Raw genomic sequence first — 11,048 nt, 5'->3', positions numbered from 1 at the left:
TCCACCTCAACGGCTACCTGGGAAGCTTGGTCTCGGCAAGGTAACAGCTCGCTACCCCCGCAACGACCTAGGTGCCAGTGCTGGAATGCTCCCGGCAACTCGTGCTCGGGCCTACAAGTCGGGACAGCAGAACAGTGAAGACAGTGCATTTAATGCACTGACAGGAGTCACATCGGCAGATCTAGTCTTGCTCAGCAAGGCTAGAGCGGCTACCCTACGGTTCATTTTATTTACCACGTACAGTGGCCTGGGCGCTGCATGAAGCCCATCGAGGATCGACAGTGGAGTAGACCTTGTGGTGTTGACACACGTGTGGTTAACATGTCACGTTGCATGCATCGGCACCTCTGGTATCCCCTTGACTATAAAAGGAGGACCAATGCCACCGGTCAAAGGGTTCGAGTCCAGTAGAGTTTAGCTCAGCATTCACCTAAGTAGACAAGTCCTTAGAGGGACAAGTAGCAAAGCTCGGGAACCCCCCGGCAACATGTATACACTAAAACCCGTGAATACATCTCAGAGCAGGACGTAGGGTGTCATACTAGTGGCCCACGGGGCCCCACTGATACGGGACGCGTGGGTCGCAACCGACGAGACCTCGCTAGTCTGGCTCCCCGGGAAGGGCAAACCCGGGAAGCTCAGCCCCGAGGAAGTAGCCAAGGGGGGACATGGAGAGATGCTTGCCGGCAGAACCGTCCCATAGAGGTACTGATATCATTGGTGGCATCAAGGCCGAGACTAGGATAAGAAGGACAACCATCTCAACGGCTACCCGGGAAGCACCATCCCGGCAGGTTATCAGCTCGCTGCCCCCGTAGCTAGCCAGGCAACGGTATTGGGATGCCTCCCGGGTACTAGAGCCTGGGCTTGCAGGTGGGCCCGACGGAACAATGAAGACAAGACGAGACAACAGGCGTAGTGCAATTAATGCACCAACAGGAGTCACATCGGCAGGGCTAGTCTTGCTCAACAAGTCTAGAGCGGCTACCCTAGGGTTCATTTTATTTACCGTATACAGTGGCCTGGGCGCTGCATGTAGCCCAGCGTGGAACAACAGTAGGGAAATTCTTGTGGCGATGACATGCGTGTTGTTAACGTGTCACGCTGCATCCCTTGGCACCTGGGGTATCCCCTTGGCTATAAAAGGAGGAACAATGCCACTGGTCAAAGTGTTCCAACTCCAGTTATTAGAACATAGCATAGCATTCATCCAAGCGGCCAACCCGGGAACCCCCTGGGTGATCTGTACGCATTCAAACTTGTGAATACAATTCCAAGCAGGACGTAGTGTGTTACACCTCCGGGTGGCCCGGACCTGGGTAAATTGCGTTGTCAACACCGTGTGTCTTTAGTCACGTCGGCGATCGCCGGAGCGATCTCCTCGCCCTCCACCGAACCAAAAAGGGGTTGTCCAACATCCCCGGTGCCGGAGTCCCATGCTCCGACATCTAGCGCGCCAGGTTGGGGCACGTGCAGAGAACTTCGGGTGACCGCCAGCGTCATCAGCTTCGTCACCAACAACATTGTCTTTGTCAGCTCGCCATGCCGCCCAAGAAGGCAGACGAGCCCTGAGTCGACTTGCGCGACACTCTCGCCATGCGCACTCGATCCCGCGATGCCGCATGGGCGTTGCGAGGTCACGGGGACCAAGGGTCCCCCCGGCGTCAACAACACCAGAAGCAACCGCAGCTGCCACCGCCACCCCCTCGGGCGTCGACGGATAACCGTTCGAGGGGACCTGCGACGCCTAGCACCGGAGCCAGCCGCACGGGCGACCTCAATGTCGCACATGCCAGCTAGCGAGGCCACTCGTGGGCTAAGGACGGACAACAACAGCCGCGTCACGACCAGAGCGCTTCGCGTATGACGCCAGTGGGTTCTCGGCCATCTCAACATAGGGCTCCGGGTGAACGGGGGGACAGCAGCAGGTCTGAGAACCGGCAGCCTCCCGCCCAGACCTCGGCAGAAGCTATTATCGCCACGCGTGTCATGGTGCGCTACAAGCTACCGCAGGGCACGCCGGCACACGAAGCATGGAGCGGGGAGCTGGACGTGCTCCTCGCGCTCGCCGCCCAACAACCGCAGGGTGAGGGTGGCCCGGTCGGTTTAGGCCGAGGCCAGAACCCGGGACGCGGGGATGCTCCCCGCGCCTCGGAACAAGGGTAGCGTCCTCCACCCGCTGGGGGACAAGATGGTGAGGACCCCGAGGATTACTCGGAGTCGTCACCAACCGTCATGCTAGGTGACGCGCGGGGCGTCTTGAACGCCAGCCAATAGGAAGACGTCCGCAAGCGCTTGCAGCGCCGGCGCTGGCACGAGAGAGAGCGCAAGTGCCCCAAGGAGCAGGAAGATGCTCCCGTGGGCACCGATGACGGCTGCGCTGCGTTTACCCGCGAGCTGCGCCGGGTGACATGGCCCCCAAGTTCCGAGCGCCAGCGCTCGGGACGTACAACGGGACCGTGAATCCCAAGAATTTCCTCCTGACCTACACGTCGGGCATGCATGCTATCGGTGCCGACGACAAGGTCAGGGCCAACTGGTTTCTGATGGTCCTGAAAGGATCAGCGAGAACTTGGTTGCTGAATTTGCCCACCGGGTCCATTGTCTCCTGGGCGGACCTGCGCGAGCAGTTCGTGAACGTGTTCCAGGGCGGCTACAAGCGCCGGGAACCATGGCAGAGCTGCACACGGTGGTGCAGAAGCCGGGCGAGACGTTGCGGGACTTCACCAACAGGTTCTCCAACATCTCCTACTCCATCCCAGAGGTGGAAGTGGCCGCTGTCATCAACACATATGCCATCAACGTCCGTGAGCTGAAGATGCGTGAGAAGTTGAACACGCACCGGATCCGGACCACCAGGGATTTGTACGCTGAAAGGGAAACCTTGCCCCTGTATGGGTTTTGATGAATGATGACAACATGGTTGAGGAACTAATGAGTTACACTGAGTGTTTCAGGTTTTAGTTCCTCAGAAGAGTTGGTTTAACCAGCATCGATGACTCCTAAAAATTGAAGTACAGGTACTGGCGTGAAGTATGAAGAACTCAGTGAATAACGGTGAAGAACGTGAAGCATAGCCTTCATAGATCTTTCCGTAGCTTTTTCTTTCACTTGAGTATAGGAACGCCGTCCTATTAATGGGGGGTTTGAAGTGTGGAGCTGGTTTAGGTGAAACCTTATTCTTCATGTTCAGCTTAGGCGAAAACCATTTTCTGTGTGTGTTTTTCGTCGGAGTGAAGAATGAAGCATTTCAGGCTTCACAGAAACTTCCACGTGAAGTCTTCACTCTGAGTTCAAATGTGTTTGAAAATCTGACGCTTTCGTGTTTAACTACCTAATCTAACCGTTGTGAGACGAAGTGATAAAGTGTGAGCTGGAGGCTCAAAGTTCACTTTATCCAATGGGTCACAACGGCTAGATCAGCCGTGGCCAAGGCTATATAAGACAACCCACCCCGAAAAAATTCGGTGGTGATGCCGAGTGAGTTGTTTTGAAAAACACTTGATAAAACCCTTAGAGCTGAACTGAGCGTGAAGAATGGGATCCCCTCTCTAGCCGAGCACTTGAAACTTGTTACTCTTGGTGATTGGCATCACCTAGACAGCTAGGAGTCAGTGTTGAAGAGCAACCGAAGATTGTGATTTGCCATCAATCAGTCTGTGAAGGTTCGGAGATCACCTCAAGATTTACCACGAGTAACTGGGCGAGACTTTGGTCTTAGCTCAGGAGGATTGGGTGGACTTGTGTGTCCGCGAGTCTTGTGTGACTCAACCCCCTCAACGGAGACGTAGGATTGTGCCAACAATCTGAACTTTGGAAACAAATCCCTGTGTCTTCAGTCTTGGTGATTTCGTTCCTCAACTTTTACTTTGTGAAGTATAACTGATTCATTGTGTTCTGTCTTCATTGCTGCTACCATGAATCTGTCCATCTTTCTTCTTTCCGCTGCAACTCTAAAATTGTTGAAGTACTGTGACTGTCTTCAGTCTTCAGTCTTCATTTTGAAAAAAGAATTAAAACTGGTCACATTCAACCCCCCCCTCTATGACATACTCGATCTTTCACTTGGTATCAGAGCAAGGCTTTCTTGTTTTGGTTTAACCACCTGAGGAAGAAGTATGACTAAGGAAGGGAAGTTACCTGTTCTTAGCAGTACCAATTATGCTTTTTGGAAAAATCGCATTAAGACTCACATCATATCAACTGTCAGTGATGGTGAGTTCAACAAGATTAGCAATCTTACTGATGCAAAGAAGATTTGGGATCTTCTCGCTGAAGTCCACGAAGGGACAACCACTATCAAAGATTCTAGAGTTACTCGCCTCATCAGTCAGTTTGACCGTCTCATGCTTGAGCCCAATGAGACCGTTTCTTCACTCTACGATCGCATGAGCACCATCGTGAACGAGCTGAATACTCTCGATGATCACAATATCACTGACTTGATGCAAAACAGAAGGTTTCTTCGAGCTCTTCCCATGGAATAGACTACTGTCTGTGAGCTGATCAAGCATAGGCCAGACTTCAAGGAATTAACTCCCACCTGGATTCTTGGAAGAATCGTTTCCTATGAACTTGACCAAGAAGAGAAGAGATTGATCCATGGTTCGGGATCCAGTTCGAAGAAGAACAATGTTGCACTCAAGGCCAAGAAATCGTCCAAAAAGATTGTCAGCTCCAGTGAAGAATCTGAAGAATCGTCTTCGTCTGATGAAGAATCCAATGACGAGCTTGCTCTTTTTGTGAAGAGGTTCAATAAGAAATTTGGAAGTAAGTTTGGAAACAAACTCAAGTATCAAGGTGAATCCAACTCCTCCAAGTTTCGAAAATCAGCTCATCGGAAGAAGTCTGATATGGCCAAGAGAGCTTGCTTCAACAGTGGCAAGAAATGCCACTTCATTGCTGAGTGCCCCGAGAAAGCTGATGAAGACAAGGAGAAGAAAAGCTTCAAGAAGCACTCTCACAAGAAGAACCATGATCGTCACAAGAAGAAGGATTGGAAGGACTCTGCTCACAAGAAGGACAAGTACTACTCTAGAGCACATGTTGGTGAATGGAACTCAGATTCTTCATCATCTGAAGAATCATCTGACTCTGAGTCTGAAGACGGTTTTGCCGGATTGGCCATAGCTATTACATCTGCCAAAGAGAAGACTTCACTGTTTGACTCTGCAGATTCATCAGAAGATGCCTCCGGAGACGATCGTTCCTCACCATCATGCTTCATGGAAAAATCCTTTAAGGTATCATCTCCTAGTGAAGAAATAAACTCTAGTGATAATGATGAAACTGATAATGAAGAATCTGAACCCATGACATATGAAAGACTTCAGTTCATCGTTGAGAAGCAAGAAGACCTGCTTATCACTGAGATCAAGAAGAACACTAACATGGCTAATGAATTCAAAAGACTCAAGTCTAAGTTTTGGGCCATGGAAGAGGCTCATAAGGATCTAAAGAAAACTGATGCTGAGATTAGTCTTAACTATGTTTCGATTAAACTCGAGCATGAAAATCTGAAGATTTCTCATGAGAACCTCAAATCTGAGAATCTTGATTTCAATGCGAAGATAGTTGACTTACCTCAACACGGTGATTCTTCTGAAGTATGCCCTAAATGCAATTCTTCATTGAACAACATTCCTCAAATCACTACTTCACATGCTGTGAATCAAACTGATTTCCCTGATTCACCTGATATTACTTCTAGCTTTACTACCATTGGTGAATCTTGCTTTGTTGTCACTAACCCTTCACCGAGTGATCTTTCACTTGCTGAAGAAAATGCTAAGTTGAAGAAGAAGATTGAGACTGGTATCCTCAAGTGTCACCAAGGGACTGAAACCTTGAACCAGATTTTTGGTCTTCAAATTCCTCGCTGACGCAAGGATGGTATCGGTTTTGAGAGGAAGTACAATGTTAATGGTGATGCTTGGCTCCCTGAGCAATATCCCGCTACAAAGTTTGTCCAAGGAAGAGGGAAGTATACTGAGGTTCCTCCATTTGTGGGAAATCTAAACCCCCGCAAGGATGCTTCAAAGCGTTCCGATACTTCACGTGCTTACCTGATATTCCATGTTAATGAATCTTACATTCTGAAGATGGGTAAGGATAATAAAGTGAGAGCTAATTTCACTGGAACCATAATGCGTGGAGAACATGCAAAACCTCAAATCTGGGTGCCAAAATCTGTCATTACATTTTTCCGTAATGCCTTGTGTTCTTCAATTTCTACTAACATGCAGGAACCCATGAAGACATGGGTGCCTAAACGAGCCTAACTTTCTTCGTAGGCATATGCATCCGGAGGAAAAGAATGGGTCATGGACTCCGGATGTACAGATCACATGACCGGGGAGAAGAAAATGTTTAGCGCTTTAGAACTTGGTCCTCAACATCATGAGAATATCACTTTTGGTGACAATGGTAAGGGAAAGGTAATCGGCCTCGGCAAAATTGCTATTTCCAAGGAAAATGACATGTCTATCAATGAAGTACTTCTTGTTGAATCACTTGGATATAATCTTCTATCTGTTGCTCAATTATGTGATAATGGACTAATCGTTTGCTTCACAAGACCATATGTGTATGTTACTTCAGAAAAGAATAACAACTCCTTTGTCTTCAGAGGGCAAAGAAAGGGTAACCTCTATCTTGTAAATTTTGAAAACTCCTCATACTCACCCCCTACGTGTGTAGTTGCAAAATCCTCACTAGGGTGGCTCTGACATAGAAGACTCGGTCATGTGGGCATGAAGAATTTGAACAAGCTTGTCAAAGGTGACCACATCCGAGGCTTGAAGAACGTTTCCTTTGAAAAAGATCGTTTATGCAGTGCGTGCCAAGCTGGGAAGCAAATCAGAGCGTCTCATCCCGTGAAGAACGTCATGTCTACTTCAAGACCTCTCAAGCTGCTTCACATGGATCTTTTTGGTCCTGCAACTTACATGAGTATAGGAGGTAAATCATATGGCTTTGTGATTGTTGATGATTATTCACGTTTCACTTGGGTGTTCTTCTTGGATGATAAGAGAACAGTAGTTGAGATCTTCAAGAAGTTTGCAGGAAGAGCCCAAAATGAGTTTGAAGTATCCATCAAGGGCGTGCGTAGTGACAATGGAACAGAATTCAAGAACCTTCAAATGGAAGAATTTCTCGATGAGTACGGCGTGAAGCACGAGTTCTCTGCACCTCATGTTCCTCAACAGAATGAAGTGGTAGAGAGAAAGAACCGTACGTTGGTCGAAATGGCCCGGACGATGTTGAACGAGTACAAGACTCCTGACCATTCTGAGCTGAAGCCATCAACACCACTTGTCATGCTTCAAATCGGCTGTATCTTCATCGAATTTTGAAGAAAACTCCGTACGAGCTCATCTCCAACCGCAAGCCCGATGCATCATACTTCAGAGTCTCCGGAAGCAAATGCTACATCCTCAACAAGAAGAATAGACGAGCTAAGTTTGATTCTAAATGTGACGAAGGTTTCTTCTTGGGTTATCCCTCGAATGCACATGCTTATCGAGTCTTCAACAACACTACCAAAGTTGTTGAAATTACTAAGGATGTGCAGTTCGATGAAGCTAATGGCTCCCAAGAAGAGCAATTGCCAATGTCTGTAGATATTGAAGAAATTTCAGGAAATATACAAAAGATGGCCATTGGTGATATTCGTCCAGAAGAAATCAAGCAAAGTGAATCCGGAAACAACAATGAAAAAGGCGCTTCACAAGCTGAAGAACCCAACCCAAACGGAACTTCCACCCCATCTGAAGAACGACCTGCTGCTTCAAATGAAGCACAACCTAGCACTGCTGGTGGTGACGTACCTCATTCGAAGATCTGCAAAAGAATCCAGAAGGATCTGCAAAAGAGGTACTCAAACTCGCTCACGTGTTTCAAATTTTTGTGAGCACTTCTCTTTTGTGTCTTCAGTTGAGCCGAAGACGACGGATGAAGCATTGTCGGATCCGGATTGGGTAATGGCTATGCATGAAGAACGGAACAATTTCAAGAGAAATGAAGTCTGGACCCTTGTGGAAAGGCCAAGACATAATGTCATCGGCACCAAGTGGGTTTTCAGGAATAAGCAAGATGAAGACGGAATCGTTGTGAGGGACAAAGCACGATTGGTTGCACAGGGCTTCACTCAGGTTGAAGGTTTGGATTTCGGTGAAACCTATGCCCCTGTTGCACGTCTTGAATCCATTAGAATTGTTCTTGCATATGCTAATCATCATGACATAAGTTTATATCAAATGGATGTGAAAAGTGCATTCTTAAATGGTAAAATTGAAGAACTTGTTTATGTTGAACAACCTCCTGGTTTTGAAGATCCAGAACATCCTAATCATGTCTATAAACTTGATAAGGCACTCTACGGCTTGAAGCAAGCACCTCGAGCCTGTTATGAATGCCTCAGAAAGTTCTTAGTCAAAAGGGGTTTCAAAATTGGTAAAATTGACCCAACACTTTTTACAAAGAAATTAAATGATGATCTCTTTGTGTGTCAAATATATGTGGACGATATTGTGTTTGGTTCCACTAACCTTGATTTCAGCGAAGAATTTGGAAAGATGATGACGGAGAAGTTTGAGATGTCTATGATGGGAGAATTGAAGTTTTTCCTCGGTCTTCAAATCAAGCAAATGAAGAATGGAATCTTCATCTCTCGAACGAAGTACATCAGAGACATGCTGAAGAAATTTGGAATGGAATCTGCTAAGGAAATTGAAACTCCAATGCCCACAAACGGTCATCTAGACCTCAACACCACCGGTAAACCTGTAGATCAAAAGGTTTTTCGTTCCATGATTGGCTCATTGTTTTATCTTTGTGCATCTAGGCTAGATATCATGTTGAGTGTTTGCATGTGTGCAAGGTTTCAAGCAGATCTCCGAAAATGTCATCTCATGGCTGTGAAGAGAATCCTCAGATATTTAGTTCACACCCCATTCTTTGGTCTCTGGTATCCCAAAGGAGCTTCTATTGATTTTGTTGGCTATTCTGACTCAGATTATGCTGGTTGCAAAGTTGACAGAAAATCCACTTCCGGCACTTGCCAATTCCTCGGAAGATCCTTAGTAAGTTGGTTTTCAAAGAAGCAGAACTCTGTTGCTTTGTTGACGGCTAAAGCAGAATATGTTTCAGCAGGTAGTTGTTGTGCCCAACTTCTCTGGATGAGACAAACTCTTAAAGATTTTGGTATCTCAGTGGATGCCGTTCCTCTTCTGTGTGACAATAAGAGCGCCATAAAGATTGCCAACAATCATGTCCAACATTCTCGCACGAAGCACATTGACACTCGACACCATTTTCTCAGAGATCCTGTGTCCAAAGGAGAAATTTCCCTAAACCATGTGAGGACAGACAAACAACTCGCAGATATCTTCACCAAACCACTTGACAAAATCAGATTCTGTGAGCTGAGGAGTGAATTAAAAATCTTGGATTCCCGGAATGTCTCATGAAGACTTGCATACTTGTGAATACTCTTGCATTCATGTTTACTTCACCTGCATTGTCTTCAGTTCTTCTATTCCTCAGTTTGTGCTATCTGTTTTTCGTTTTTCGTTTGTCTTCAGTAGGTTTAGAAGCCTGTTATTTGCCTTTTTCTTCAAATTCATCTGCACAGTTGTTCTTCACTGCTGTTATCTCTTGCTGACAGATGAAAATGAAACTTAAGGACACCTTAGAACCTATCTATCTTATCTATTTCTTGTCTGTACACAAAGTCTGTTCATCTTAATTCCAGTATCGTCGAAATCTTTATCAGTGATGCAAGAATTTTCATTCTTCAAAAACGAGTTTTGTTTTTAGTAAAACCGTCAGTCTTCAAAGTTCTGAAGAATACAACTTCAACGGAATCTCCGTTTTAGCCGTAGTCTTCACGAATCTTTTCGAACGGTAAAATCTTATCCCTAAGGAAATTTAAACCGTACGGGGAAATCCTAACGGAAATTTTGGGATAAAAGGATACCGGTAAGATCCTCCTTTTTCTCCCTATATAAGGAGTTCCACCTCCTACACCCGGACGCAATCTTCAAGCTTGGATCTTCAGCGCCGTCGCTGTTCTACATTGATTCAAGTCGGGAATTCCAGGCAAGCGTCGTTTTCCCCCTCTTAGATCGATTCCGCGTAGCAAACGCGTCTAAAATCCTCGTTTGCTGCAGTAGATTGATCGCTCTCGCCGAGTTAGGGCTTTGCGGTTAGGGTTTCGATGATTCCTCTGTTCTTCACCAAGCTCATCCTAGGTACACTTCAAATCTTCATTAGATGAATTCTCACTCCTGTAGATTGCTATGTTTGCGTAGATTGATGTGCTCCTTATTTCCGAAGTTCTAGCTAAACAGATCTAGATTGAAGCTTTAGTAGTTTTACAGTTTAGATCTGTGTAGCTGTCCTCGTTGAAGAATAGAGCTGTCATTCTTCACAAACGTAGTAAATCTGCCTCAACTAAAAACTTTTGTTAGTCGTTTTGTTGCTGAGAAATTGTGTACTTCTTGCCTATTCTTCGTATCCTCTACTTCACAGGTGTCACCATGTCTGATTCAACCCGCTCCAGCAATGACTCTGACAGAGAAGAACGGTACCAGTTTGACTCAATGCCTGAGCCCTCACCGCCGGTTTCTCCCAGAGTAAACATTGAAGACTCAGATGAAGAAATTGAAGACCCTGTGCCTCTGAGAGTGACACCCTCTCCTGGTGTGCGCCTGAAGTATGCCATCAACTCCCCACGGCCTGGTGAAGTATTGCCCAGTCGTGGAAAGAAAGTGGCGTCTAAGCCCAAGGCAGAGAAGAAGGAGAAGGTGAAGAAGTTCAAGGATGTGCCTGCTCCCACTGCTGAAGAAATCCTTGTCTTCTATTCTTCACAAGAAGATGTGGAAGAGGAGACTAGAATGAAGAGAAAGCACCGTCTCCAGCACATAATCTGCAAGCACTCTCGTGTGTTAGCCGCTGAGATTCGGAGAAAAACGAAGGAAGCGGAGAGTGCCAACCTGTATTTTCCGGCTCCCAAGCTGGGAAACTTCAAGATTGCCCGCAAGGAA

Source organism: Brachypodium distachyon, chromosome 3 (assembly GCF_000005505.3).
Source record: "Brachypodium distachyon strain Bd21 chromosome 3, Brachypodium_distachyon_v3.0, whole genome shotgun sequence".
NCBI lineage: Eukaryota > Viridiplantae > Streptophyta > Magnoliopsida > Poales > Poaceae > Brachypodium > Brachypodium distachyon.
This window is presented reverse-complemented; position numbering follows the sequence as displayed.